Genomic DNA, 14086 nt, shown 5'->3' on the forward strand with positions numbered 1-14086 from the left:
GGAATCCCTAAAGGCTGTTTTAAGAGGGGAGATTATCTCTTACACCTCCTGGGAAGCCAGGTCGAGAAAACTGCGTTAAAGACCTTTCCGACCAAATTAAACAATTGGATTATAAGAACTCAATTGCTCCCACACGTGATTTTTTAAAGGACAGATTGACTCTGCAGACAGAATTTGACCTAATAACTACCCGCCATACAGAACAGCTCCTCCTCCAGTCTCGATCGAGGTTATATGAACATTCTGACAAGGCTGGCAAATTCCTGGCTCAACAGGTTAGACAGTCTATGACCTCTACTCTCATTACAAACATCCGAAAGCATGATGGTCAAATTTCTAATCATGAGCAGGAAATAAATGATGAATTTAAGAGGTTTTATTCATCTCTTTATACTTCTGAGGTGATATATGACCCTTCTAAACTTGAACTCTTTTTTCAGAACTTAAATCCACCTCAAGTTAATGTATTATTAAAGGAGCAATTGGAAAAACCTATGTCTAAGGAGGAAATTAGGACGGCCCTTTACAGTATGCAGAATGCAAAAGCTCCAGGCCCTGACGGATTTACGTTAGAATTTTGAAAAAATTTGGAGATAAATTATTGCCAATCTTGCTATCAGTTTTTGAGGAGTCCTTTGTCGAAGGCCACCTTCCACCAACCCTTTGTCAGGCCTCTATTTCGGTTTTACTGAAAAAGAATAAGGATCCCCTCAATTGTGGGTCATTTCGCCCTATTTCGCTCCTGAATGTGGATTATAAATTGTTGGCTAAGGCCTTGGCTCACCGTCTAGAGATCATTCTCCCTTCGATTATTTCACCTGACCAAACTGGTTTTATTAAAAAACGCCTCTTTTTTTAATATTCGTAGACTTTTAAACATCATACATTCCGCAGACGGTCAACACTTGCCTGAGGCAGTTATCTCTTTAGACGCTGAAAAGGCGTTCGATAGAGTGGAATGGGGTTACCTATTTTGGTGTCTAGACAAATTTGGTTTTGGTCCAAAATTCATTTCTTGGGTAAAATTGCTATATAACTCTCCAACTTCATCAGTACGCACTAATAACACCAATTCCCAATCTTTTCCATTACAACGCGGGACAAGGCAAGGATGCCCAATTTCCCCACTTTTATTTGCTATAGCTATTGAGCCCCTTGCAATGGCAATACGCTCCTCTCCTGAGATTCGTGGTATTGTAAGAGGGGGTAAGGAACATAAAACGTCATTATATGCTGATGATCTTTTATTATATATAACTGATCCACAGAACACCTTGCCCTATATTATGAAGTTATTAGACCTCTTCAGCAGCATTTCTGGGCATAAGATTAATGTTTTGAAAAGTGAGCTTTTTCCTGTCAACTCTGCCGCTAAGTCCATATCCTTTAATTCCTGTCCTTTCAAGGTGACATCTGACAACTTCACCTACCTGGGGGTGGTTGTTACACGTGGCTTCTCTGACCTTTTTAAGCTCAATTTTGTTCCCCTTCTTGAGAGCTCTAAAATTGCCTTCAATAAATGGTCCATGCTTCCTCTCTCTTTAGCAGGAAGAATTAATCTAATTAAAATGAACACGTTGCCCAAATTCCTCTACCTTTTCCAAACTATACCAATCTTTATCAACAAGTCTTTCTTTTCGCACCTAAATAAGATTATATCTGACTTTATTTGGAATAAGAAGCCACCCCGTATCCGTAGGGAATTTTTGCAGAGGCCAAAATCATTGGGTGGTATGGCTTTACCACATTTCCAATTATACTATTGGGCAAGCAACCTTAGAGCTATGGCATATTGGCTTAAAAACTACATCGACAATGAGACTCCTACCTGGGTTCAGATAGAGACAACTGCCTGCTTGCCATCGTCCCTCCCTGCTTTATTGTATTCTGCAATGCCTTTCACTCCAAGCTATGTTTCAAGTGCCCCCTTAGTACATCAGTCTTTACGCATATGGGCTCAAGTGCGACGACACTTTGGTTGGCAGGCTGGCTCGCTCTGGGCCCCAATTGCGTCTAATCATCGATTTGCCCCTTCATTTCATAATGACTATTTCTCGGCCTGGCAAAAGAAGGGTATTATCTCATTTAAAGATATGTACATAACAGGTGTTTTTGCTTCATTCGAACAGCTCAAAACTAAATTTAATCTTCGGAATGTTCATTTCTTTAGTTATTTACAGGTTAGGGACTGGGCACGTAACAATACAGGAATGTTCCCTACAATCCCCGAACCTCAACCTATGGATAGTCTCTTTCCAGCAGACCCAGAGCTCAGGGGCACAATATCTGTTATATATACTAAACTTTCTTCTGTGCAATCAGAGTCTCTGGATGCATTGAGAGCGGCGTGGCAGGCTGATCTGAATGTACAATTTACAGATGTTGAGTGGTTGAATGTTTTTTTAAGAATACATTCTTCATCTATATGTGCCAGACATGGCTTGATCCAGTTTAAAGTGGCACACAGACTCCATCTCTCTAAAGCCAGAATCTCAAAAATGTATCCATCAAGTGATAGTTCATGCAACAGATGTAAAAATTCACCTGCAACACTAGCTCATATGTTCTGGCTTGCCCGAAACTTGTTAGTTACTGGTCTTCTATTTTTGACGCTCTATCCAAGATACTTAAGAGACCAATAGCTCCAAACCCTCTTACAGCCGTTTTTGGTATTCAATGTGAGGGTGATAATCTTTTTAGAGCACAATCAAACTGTATTGCCTTTGTCACTCTTATAGCCAGAAGATTAATTCTACTTAATTGGAAGCAGGCTACTCCACCCTCCTTTAAACACTGGATTAGGGACACACTACAATTTCTGAAGCTTGAAAAGTTAAGATTTGCTTTAAAGGGTTCAAAGGACAATTTTAGCAATGTTTGGCAGCCTTTCATTACATACCTGCTTGACCAGCTGTAACGATGTACACATTTTTTTTTTTTTTTTTTTTTATTTTCACTTTTATTTTGCTATGGATCCCAATAACTCCAAACTGTGCACACACACCTTTTTTTTTTTTTTTTTTTTTTTTTTTTTTTTTTTTTTTTTTTGTTGTTGTTGTTGTGGTTGTTGTTGTCATTGTTTGTTTTATTGTTATTATAATCATTATAATTATCAGCAGTGTTCTGCAGTCAGTGAACTCACCTCAGAGTCTGAGGAGGGCTGCTGGGGTACAGGGTCCTGACCCTCAGGGGCCTCAGGAGAGGCATCCTGGTCGGGGTGGACCGGTCCAGATGGCTCAGACGGTGCGTCAACTGGATCACCTGACCGGGCTGCTGCTGTGCTGGTGGAGGGAGTATCGGGCTTGAAGATGGTGGGGTCCTCCACATCTTCCACGATACCCTCATCATCCTCCTTCTCCTCATCGAGCGCCTCGATGGCAGCAGCCTCGTCCGGAGTGTCAGGGTCCAAGCTGACGTCCTCCAGCACTCTGCCCATCTGCTGGTACAGGTACTCTAATCCGATGAGCTCCCCTGTCAGACAGACACCACAGAGAGCAAAGGGTTAATGCTCCATCTCCTCTCAGTCCTCGTGGAATAAAGTGCTTTCACATCTCATACCTGTGTACTCAGCAGGCGTGGTGAAGTCCTTAACCATGAGGGAAGGACAGAGGAAGTCCTTAACCATCTGTAGACCAAGCACTCTTTGGCTCTTCTGGTTAAGGACGTGCTTGAGGTGTCCACTGTAGGAGTGCAGAGGTCCCAGCTGTCCCTCAGCTGCAGACGGTGGTGGTGCAGCTGCTGCGCGGTCCTCGTTCCACCTCACCAGTCCGTCGACCAGGAACGCCTGGAAGTGCTTGGCACTAGCTCGCGTTCCTGATGAAGCAGGTTTTGGATCAAACATGAATTTGCGAATTGTGAATAAAGAATATATCTGTGAGACAAGCTGTGAGACACGTGCAAGTACCTGGGATGAACCGGTGGAGGTGGAAGGAGCCCCTCGCGCAGCGATAAACCGGCAGGCTGACTCCGCCCTTGGTCAGCCTACCGGTCTGGGTGTACAGCTGCACACCTGGCGGGTCCTGAATGCAGCTGAGGTGGGGCCTCTGCGTACTCCAGATGTCCTTGATGCGGAGAACGTTGAGCAACGGGATGTCCAGGGTGTTGCGTCCTGCTGGTCCACCGAAGGTGTTGAGGAGCTCCTGGATGAGGAGTGCCGATTCCTCAGGCCCACATGTCCTCCTGCGACAGTGGAGCCTCCACTCCTCTCTGGAGATCCTCTGGATCACTTCGGTGTCAGTCAGGCCAACCATCCCGTGCTTCCCCTCCAGCTCGGACCGCTTAGCCTCAGCGAGACGGCGGGCATCTCCCGAGTCCACCTCGAAGATGCAGTGAGACAGCTGCCTCATGAAGGCGGGGTACAGCTCGTGGCTCTCGGTGGTGACACCTGATGCGAAGCGCCACATGTCCAGTCTCACCACGAGCTGATCCCACTCCTGTGAGAGAAGAACCATAACGTGCTTTAATCATGTTAAACTGTGCTGGTGTATCACTGATACAGTATTAGTATTAAAAGTCTCAGTTTCACACCTGAAACAAAGCAGCTGTCTTGGACATGCCGTCTCTGTTGCAGCAGTCGCGGTCCACGTAGATGAGCTGGGGGGGGGGTACCCCGGCGAGTCTGTACCGCCTCATGAATCCGACCGCCATCCTGGACAGGCCCTCAGCGCCCTCGGAGCAGGTGAGGACGCTCATGAGGACCTGCCCGTTCTCGTTACCCACATTGGTAACCCAGGCGGCCGTGTCGGAGGCGGTACCGGCGAGCTTCTTCGTCATGGCCATGAGGTACCAGCCGTCGATGTCCAGGACCCTCCGGATGGTCCTGTAGAGCCCAGCCTTTGTCATGGACCCAGTGCACAAAGGCGTGCACTGGTGGGTTAGTGATCTGAGATGAGCACCAAGCAGACATCAGACAGTTCTTCATTCAACCCAAACTTACCAGTGGTCTCCTCTCCTCCTCTGATTATAGGAACATTTTAAAGCAAAATAAATAAAGGGTCAACAATGAAATCAAATATTTCTGTTATTAACACATTGTTACCTGAATATAACTTTATCTTTTACTCACACTTCTCTAAGTCAACTACCGCCTCGACCAGCTCATCATCTGAAGGCTCCTCAGGTGACCTGGAGGAGGACGGAGCTGGTCTGAAGGGGCTGAAGTGGGAGGCTGTTATCACATGACGAGAGAGAACAAACGCAGAAAATAAACAGTGAACACAGGAATTCCATTAAATTGACTCTTCTGATCGATGGTCAGAACAGCAACTTTATTATTATCCAAGTGTTTTTACCGGATCTTTTTGGGGTCCTCTGACTCATACAGGCTCTGCAGGGTCTCGAATTTGAAGTCCCCGAAGCCAACAAGGGCCTGACCGGGACGGAGGGACCTGTGCCGCGCCTCCTCAAACGCCCGGTGGAACCTGACTGCCTCCTCGAAGTCAGGGTACGCTGAGGAGTAGCGGCTGAAGGCGTCCTGCAGGTTCACAAAGAGAGGGTTAAACCGTCATCACTCTGTGATTTCATGAACTTGACCTACTTGTACTGAAGGACTCTACCTTGTTGGCCATCAGTGGGGACTGAGACCCCGTCCTCTCTCGCTCCTTCTGGTGGGAGGAGACCAGGTTGACGCAGTAGCCCACGTCGTTCTCTAGGAGCCAGTACCTGCTGAGGGCCAAGGGCCTCTGGATAGGCCTTGAGCAGGAATGTAGGGTGTTCCATCTAAACATAAAGATGAACGTCAGCAGAATACTGCAGTAAATACTTTATGATCATAAGAGAGAACAAGAAATGATAATAAAGAAATGATATGTGACACTTACATTCATAGTTTCCAAAGTTAGATCTATAATATCACAGAGAGGAGAACACAGTTACATTACAGTATGTTCTCTATAGATAGATAGATAGATAGATAGATAGATAGATAGATAGATAGATAGATAGATAGATAGATAGATAGATAGACGTGCGGTCAGGGGAGGCATCATGAAAAGTAAAAAACAAATAATGATGAAATAAATATAAATATTTCTCTACAGATCTGTGCTATAAATGTAATTGCTGTATGATTCCAATAATTTCAAGCATTTTATAATCAAGATCGCTGAATTTGCGCATGTCCTGTTCAAACAGAGAGGAGACACGCAGTGAGGCGAGCTGTGCCTCACCTCAGATTGTGCAATCCCTCCCTCCGGGCAGGAGCGGACTAAATGCCCCTCCGCTCCACAACCGAAGCACGCTCTGCACTCACTCCACCGCCACTCACTCAGAGAGAGAGAGAGAGAGAGACAGACAGACAGACAGAGAGAGAGAGAGAGAGAGACAGAGAGAGACAGAGAGAGACAGAGAGAGAGAGAGAGAGAGAGAGAGAGAGAGAGAGACAGAGAGAGAGATAGAGGGGAGGTTGATGTTATAAATGTTTGCTCTACTATAGAGTCTGTGTTGAACTCGAGAGCAGCTCCGTCTGGTTCATAAAGTTCTTACAGATAATATTAATAATGAGGTTTAATTCAGTAAAGCAGCAGTATTTGTATCATTCAGAAGTTTCTGATCGGAGTTCTGTTAAACACAGTCAGTATCAGATAACAGTAGAATCTAAATTTCATGTATATATATATATGCACAATGACCAATAAAGCTGCATATTATTATTAATATTATTATTGTTATTATTATTATTCATTATATTTAGACTGAACATATTTATATTTATTGTATTTATTGACAGACTGTACATATTTATTTATATTAATTTGACAGACTTATTATATATTTATATTTATTAATATTTATTAACAGACTGTACATATTTATATTTATTGACAGATTGTATATATTTATATTTATTCATATTTATTGACAGAACATACTGTTATCTGTGTTCTCCTCTCTGGGATATAATAGATTTAACTTTAATAATAGAGTTGCTTGGCTGAATGTGTGCCTCTCACTCAATATTAACAAAACAATCTCATTCTTTCCCTTTTAATGAAACTTTTAATTTCTCTTTAAGCCTCAGATGTACAGGCCCCTCTCTCGCTCCTCCTCAGCACCACCTCCTCAGGGAGATCCTCATCTGTGCTGGATGAGTCCACAGACGAGGAGCTGCTGGATGCCTCACTGGACCAAGACAACATGGAGCAACTTCCAGCATCTCCTCGTCATGGTTCAGCCTGCAGAGTCACCAGCTCCTTCACCTCCTGCAGCCTGTCGGGTTGTCTCCGTGGAGGAACAGGAGGAGGTGCCCGGTCCAGCCTTCCTCCTCCCCTTCCACCTGCCAGCAGTGCTGAGGTAAGGCTGTCTGTCAAACACTGGAGGTGTCCCTGCTGCCCTCGCTCATAACGTGCTGTCCTCTCGGGTATCAAAGTGTCCTCTATGTTTCTGTTGTTGTCTCACAGCTGCTGCCTCTGTCCTGGAGGGCAGCTCTCACTGTGGAGCAGCAGCAGAGGGAGGTCTCCACTCATCAGCTGAATCTCTGGTGGTCCCCCCACAACCAGCCCCCGCGTCCCCCGTGCCCTTCTTCTCATGTCGGCTGTTCCTCTGAACTCTATTTTTTACTTTTGAAGTCCCTGAAGCCAACAAGGGCCGTTCCCTCCTGACTGGGCTGGAGGAACCTCACCTGCTCCTCAAACGCCCGGTGGAACCTGAACGCCTCCACAAAGTCAGGGTACTCTGAGGAGCAGCGGGTGAAGGTGTTGCATGAACTTGAACTTCTTGTACTGAAGGACTGGGTCATTCCTACTATTCGGTGCCATTTCAGTCTGGTAACTTTCTATCAAAAACTTTAAAATGTTCCATGATTTTATCTTATCATCTGAAGGAGGGCATGTTAAATTATAAGAAAAATATATTGGTCCAGCTCAGGATATTATATTTTAATAATTTTGACCAAATTCTTCACACCTAACATAGGCCAAATGTCCACCCTGTTACGGGACATTCTCATTTCTATTACAAAATGATTTGAATTCGCAGCTGTTATAAAATTTACATTTTCTTAGAGATATAATGTCCCTTATTTAACCCTGCAAATGTATTTTAACAAAAACTCATAAACAAGCATTATCTTGAGAAAAGACGTGTTATTTTAGGACACAATGTAATTTCAACACATTTCTTTTAGTATAAAAAGGAATTTTAATGGGATTTGGCCCATTTTTTTAGTAATTTAATTTAGTCAATTTACTCCCTTTAAGCAACCACAAAGATATACATATTTTTTGATGATTTCATTTAATTATTATCAATAAACACACAGGTAACAGGGTGGACAGAAGACTAACAGGGTGTACAGGACGTAACAGGGTGGACATCACAATATATATTTCATGAAAGAAAGGCAGTTAATTTACCTTAGAACATTCACATAAACATTGAGAATGTAAAAATGATCTTCACTAACAACCCATTAATGAGGATAACTGCCCCAAACCTATATAGCAAATCAGCAACAGCAAAATAACACCCCCCCCCACCCCCCCACACACACACACACACACACACACACACACACACACACACACACACACACACACACACACACACACTTCAACCATCAAATGTACTGCACACCCAAAAGAAACATCAGGAACATTTTTCAGTCTTTGACCTCACAGTTGTCTTGGCAACAGCAAACTATTTATCAGACCAGCAACCCAGGTTTTCTAGGAACTTCCACACTTCCTTCTCTAGCTGGACAGACCTCTTATTCAAAGGTTGTGGCTCTTTCATCAGGCACACAATCTGGTCATCTCTGTACCAGCTAATGTCCTCTCGTGGACCTGGCCAGTAGAACTTGTTGATCCCATTCTTATGCATGCATTTTACTCTTACGTCTTCTTCAACTTCCAGGATGATTCCTGGGTAGGGTTCACCATCATATTTGACAATGCACCACTGCCCAATGTTTTCTTTCATGATGGCCTCAGGCCGTGAAGGCTCTTCAGTGCACTGCAGGCTTGCCTCTTCTCCCAGGCTCACCTCCTTTATCCCATAGCAGGCACAATCCAGTACACCTTTGTCTGCCTGACAAAGGCAAGTTATGTCCCGGTATTTAATTGTCCCTGGAGAGAAACTGATGACTTGGTGGATTTTCATTGTTCCTTTGACAGGAACAAGTGGGGGCGCTTCCATCATTTCCTGCACTTTCCTCTCAACATCTCCTTCTCCCACAAAAAAAGTTCCACCGAAGTACCCACGCTCCTCAACTGGTGGAGCATAGCCTCTGCGTTGGGGATATCTCCTCCATGGCGGACGATTTGGTCAGCTGATCTTTTAAGGGTACCCCCGACACCATCTGGAGCTCCCTTTCCATGGCTGGCCTCAAAAAAGTTCCAGCTGATATCTTTAAAGTCTTTCTTGAAAGGCTCTTTTGAGATTAGGTAAAAGTTTCCCTTCTGTTTGTATTGTGTAGCTGGGCCGTCACTGAAGACATGAAGGCGATTAATCAGAGGGTATCTCTCCCTCACCATGTCTAACACAGGGTCGAGGTGGGCCCAGATAGCTGGGGGATCGTGCCGCCTACAAGGCGAGATGGAGCAGAACGTCACTGGGGACTGCTCAGCTGCAGTGTACAGCACTCCTGTATGTAGGGTTGCTTGCTGATGTGACCCTCCAAAATGGACCGATTGAATTTCTTGAGAATACTTACAGGAGTAGTTCTCACTGAAATCTACATGTAGTAGACATTCGTTGTTCCTCAAGTTTTCTCTGAGCTGTCTGTAGGCCCCGTACTGCCACCTGATATTAAAGATGTGTCGCCTAAATCTAAACAGCCTGTCATGAAATTCACTTACAAGTTCATCCTCTGTTGTCATCACATTTTTCTTCACAGTGATTGTTGACCTTTTCCCAGACTCCTCTCCATCGTTCACTTTGGTGTTGTCTTCCAGAGACCATTGGGTTAGGGCTATCTCTGTGTTTTCTGGAGCTCTAAGCATTGTATGGGTTGAGTAGACACAGTCTTTACACTCACCATATGCGCAGAGTTTGGATTTGGGATCGCACATTGTTGCATCTACCCAGGGCCGGCTCTGACCAATTTGGTGCCCTAGGCAAGATTTTTGCTGGCGCCCCTACCCCTTTGGATCGCACGGTAAATTTGACTACCAATGTTCATACACTCAGAGAAACTGCAAAGCTTTGTCTTTGAGACTCTTTTATTTTAAATAGAAAATTAAACACCAAATTAATCATAAATACAATATAAATAAGGTATGCATACGTTAGAACGTTAGAACTTTAAATAATTAAACACTTGAAAAACTATATTACAAAGATAATATTTACAGAAACCTATCTTGAAATTCTACCGCTATTCCAACAAGTAACATCTGTCTACATCTAGAACTGACCTCAATCTCACACCTCAACAGGCTCACCCCACCTTGCTAAAACCTCCCTCTTCTTGCCTTTCTTCCAGCAAACTCGTCAATAACATCATCATATGTCAGCTGGTTTGATACCACATGATTGATGCTTATGATGGCAAGACCACTTAGACGTCCTTGCATCATGGTAGATCTGAGATAGGTTTTAATGAGTTTGAGCTTGGAGAAGCTTCGTTCGGCAGCAGCCACTGTGACAGGAAGAGTTGCAGAGATTCGCAGAGCAACCCACATATTAGGGTATATTTCTGTAAGCCTTCCATCATGCAGGAAGGTCAAGAGGTCCATGTTTGACATCTTTTTGGAAGGGAAATGTGGAAAATTCTGCATTTCCGCAGCAAGTTGCCTCCCATCAATATCTGTCTGTCCATCATGGGTCAGAGCAGCACTCAGGTTTTCACAGTGCTGTAGCTGTTCTACTTTGGTCATGTTTGGAAAGTTCAGGAGGACTCCAAACTTGCCATTCACCTCTGCAATGTTCTGGAATCTCTCATTGAGGGAAGAGAGGGCTGTATCCACCAGCACATTAAAAAATGTGGTTTCCAATTTTCTTAGTGCATCATCGATAGGCTCTTCTGCAGACTCATATCCAAAGTGCCTTTTTGTTGTTCTCAGGCGCTTCTGTTTAAGAACAGCTTCCACATTCATCTCCTCGCACATCTCCTTGGCAGCCGTCTGTGCATCAGAGAATCCTGTTGTTCTGTAGGAGGTGAGAGAATCTGTAGTTTTCTTCAGCAGGTCGACAGCCACATCTAGCTGCATGGATGGTGACTGCAGCAGTGCACTGACATGCTGAGTCTTGTTGAGGATGTCGTACCATATGGCTGTGCAAATGCAGAAGCGGTAAGATCCAACCTCTTCAGCCAAGGACTGGGCTTCCACTCTCACCACAGGGTCTGCAGTAGTTTCCCTCACCTCCAGAAGAGCATCTCTGATTTGTCCAGCCTGGTATTTTACAGCCTCAATGCTCTTTATTCTGCTCTCCCATCTGGTGTCTGACCAGGATTTGAGGGTGGTGTTAACATGTTTCAGGAGGATAGCCCATCTATGGACGGAGGCAGAGAAAAGTTTGAACAACTTTGTTAGATATCCAAAGTAGCCAACTGCATCTGGTGAGCTCTTTGCAGCATCAGCTACCACCAGATTCAAAGTGTGGGCACCACAGGGGACAAAGAAAGCTCTCGAGTTCAGCTGAAGCAACCTAGCCTGGACACCTTTATTTTTTCCCTTCATGTTGGCTCCGTTGTCATAAGACTGTCCTCTGCAGTCTTCAAAGGGGATGTTAAGCTCCTCCAGCCTTCTGAGGATGAGAGTTGACAAACTTTCCCCTGTTGATGCCTCCGCCACAAGGAAGCCCATGAAATGTTCTTCAACTTGCGGTGTGTCTTCCAGTGAAACAATCCTAAGAATGACAGAGAGTTGCTCTTTGTGACTCAGATCTGGGGTGCAATCTAAAATAATGGAATAATATTTGGATGCTTTGACCTTTTCCACAATTGTTTCCAATATTTTTGAACTAATGCAGTCTATCAGTTCATTCTGTATTATTTTGCCCAGATAATGTGTGTGACTGCAAGCTCCACTTGCCACCCTACCAACATGCTGCTTCATCACAGGATCAAATTTTGCCATGAGCTCAACCTCTTTTAGAAAGTTGCCATTGTCCGGTTTGTTTATGGTGTCTGAAGAGCCCCTGAAAGCAATGTTTCGTTCAGCTAAGGACTGAATTATTGCCACCAATCGAGAGAGAACATCACGCCACCTTTTTCTCTCAGCCTCAATAAGTGCCATCTCTTGCTTGTCTATGGTTAGCCCCTTTGCAAGACGCACCTCCAGATCCTTCCATGTTGCCATGTGGGCAGTGTGCTCCTGGCTGTCCTCGTGGACCTTGAGCAAATGGCTTGCATTTTTCCAGTCCTGTAGTCCTTTACTATTTAATTTGTAGTCTTTCCGAGAAAACAATTGGCAGCAGAAGCAGTGCAAGCTATCGTTCTTTTTTGAGTACATTAGCCAACTTCTTTTGATTTTTTCTCCATTGACTAAGATTCTTTGGAAATACTCATGCCGACACCTTCTCCCGTCTTTTTGTTTTGGAAATGTGTAAGTGCTTTTAATTGGATATGGTCCTCTGTGAACAAACTCTGTTCTGTCCTTATCATTAAGAAGGGATGGCCAGTCAGCAGGGTCAATTGGTGAAGCCTTGGATCCTTGATTCTTTGTGTGCTGAATTGGATGGGAGGTGCTGTGGAGGAGGTTATGCTGCTTCTGGGAGGTGCACTTGATGATGCTGCTTCTCTGGGAAGTGCTGTGGAGGAGGTTGAAGGAGCGCTTGATGCTGCTTCTCTGGGAGGTGCTGTGGAGGAGGTTGAAGGAGCGCTTGATGCTGCTTCTCTGGGAGGTGCTGTGGAGGAGGTTAAAGGAGCGCTTGATGCTGCTTCATCTCTGGGTGGTGCTTTTGAGGAGGTGTCCGTAGGTGGCACAAAAAATTTCAAAAGTGCATCTGGAGAGAGAAGAGTATACGTAAGGGGTTGTCCGTTGCCAGGCAGGTTTCAATCGCGCTCATGTTGCCGAAGACGAAATAATATAATACAGATAACGGATCGCTAGATAACACTTGTTTTTACTTTATATTTGTATTGCATTTAATTGTTTAATCGAATTTCGAGTGTTTAATGTGTATCATAGTCTAGCTAGCTTGTGTTAATTTAATTTCCTTAATTTAATTTAGAGAATAGATTATAGATGGATGGATGGATGGATGGATGGATGGATGGATAGATGGATAGATAGGTGAGCAGGCATTTACTAACTGGTAAATGTTTTTTATTATTATTATTGACGTTATCCCCATAACATAATAATAATAATAATAATAATAATAATAATAATACATTTTATTTATAGTGCACTTTATATTCAAGAATCTCAAAGTGCTTCAACATGTAGCTATTACTGTGTAGGGAAATAGATAAATACAATGCAATACAATACAGATATAAAGTTAGGAACGCTAATAAATGTAATTTGTAAAATAAGTGTTATCTGTATTGTCGCGCTCAATGAACGAGTTTGCGAATGTTCAAGAACCTTCCCACGTCATTCGACGTGCGATCGTCTGTTGCCAGGCAGGTTTGGAATGGATTACTATGGATGATGTAGGCGGCAGGCCGGTACAATTTACGCGCCGGTTGCTTGGCAACGCGCCCCGTTGTCGGGGCCTGTTGGCGCCGGCGGACAATTTATATTTACCAAATAATAAAACCACACATTAAGGCCTACATTAAAGATAAACAAATTAAAGTTACTGTACCTCTGTCTTTCCCCCGTTTTTCCTCCTCTTCTCTTTTTCTTTTCCTCCCCTGGGCGCCAGAGGGTTTAGCTTTCTTTGACATTGTGATGTACAAAACAGGTAGCTTTGATATGCAATAGGTAGCTGTGATGTGCAAATAGGTAGGGGGCGCGGAGGAAGTGGAAACTAGGGCGCTCTTTGCATGTTATGTTATGTTGTCTAATATTTATTTCGACATAACTACTGGTATTAAGAAATATAAACATTGAAGTTAAAGTTGGATGAATACAGTATTAAAAAAAAAAAAAAAAAAAAAAAAAAAAAAAAAAAAAAAATTAAAACATATTTTCGGCGCCCCGGCGGATGGAGGCGCCCGTAGCATTCGCCTATACTGCCTATGCCCAGAGCCGGG

This window comes from Anoplopoma fimbria, chromosome 9, assembly GCF_027596085.1.
Source record: "Anoplopoma fimbria isolate UVic2021 breed Golden Eagle Sablefish chromosome 9, Afim_UVic_2022, whole genome shotgun sequence".
NCBI lineage: Eukaryota > Metazoa > Chordata > Actinopteri > Perciformes > Anoplopomatidae > Anoplopoma > Anoplopoma fimbria.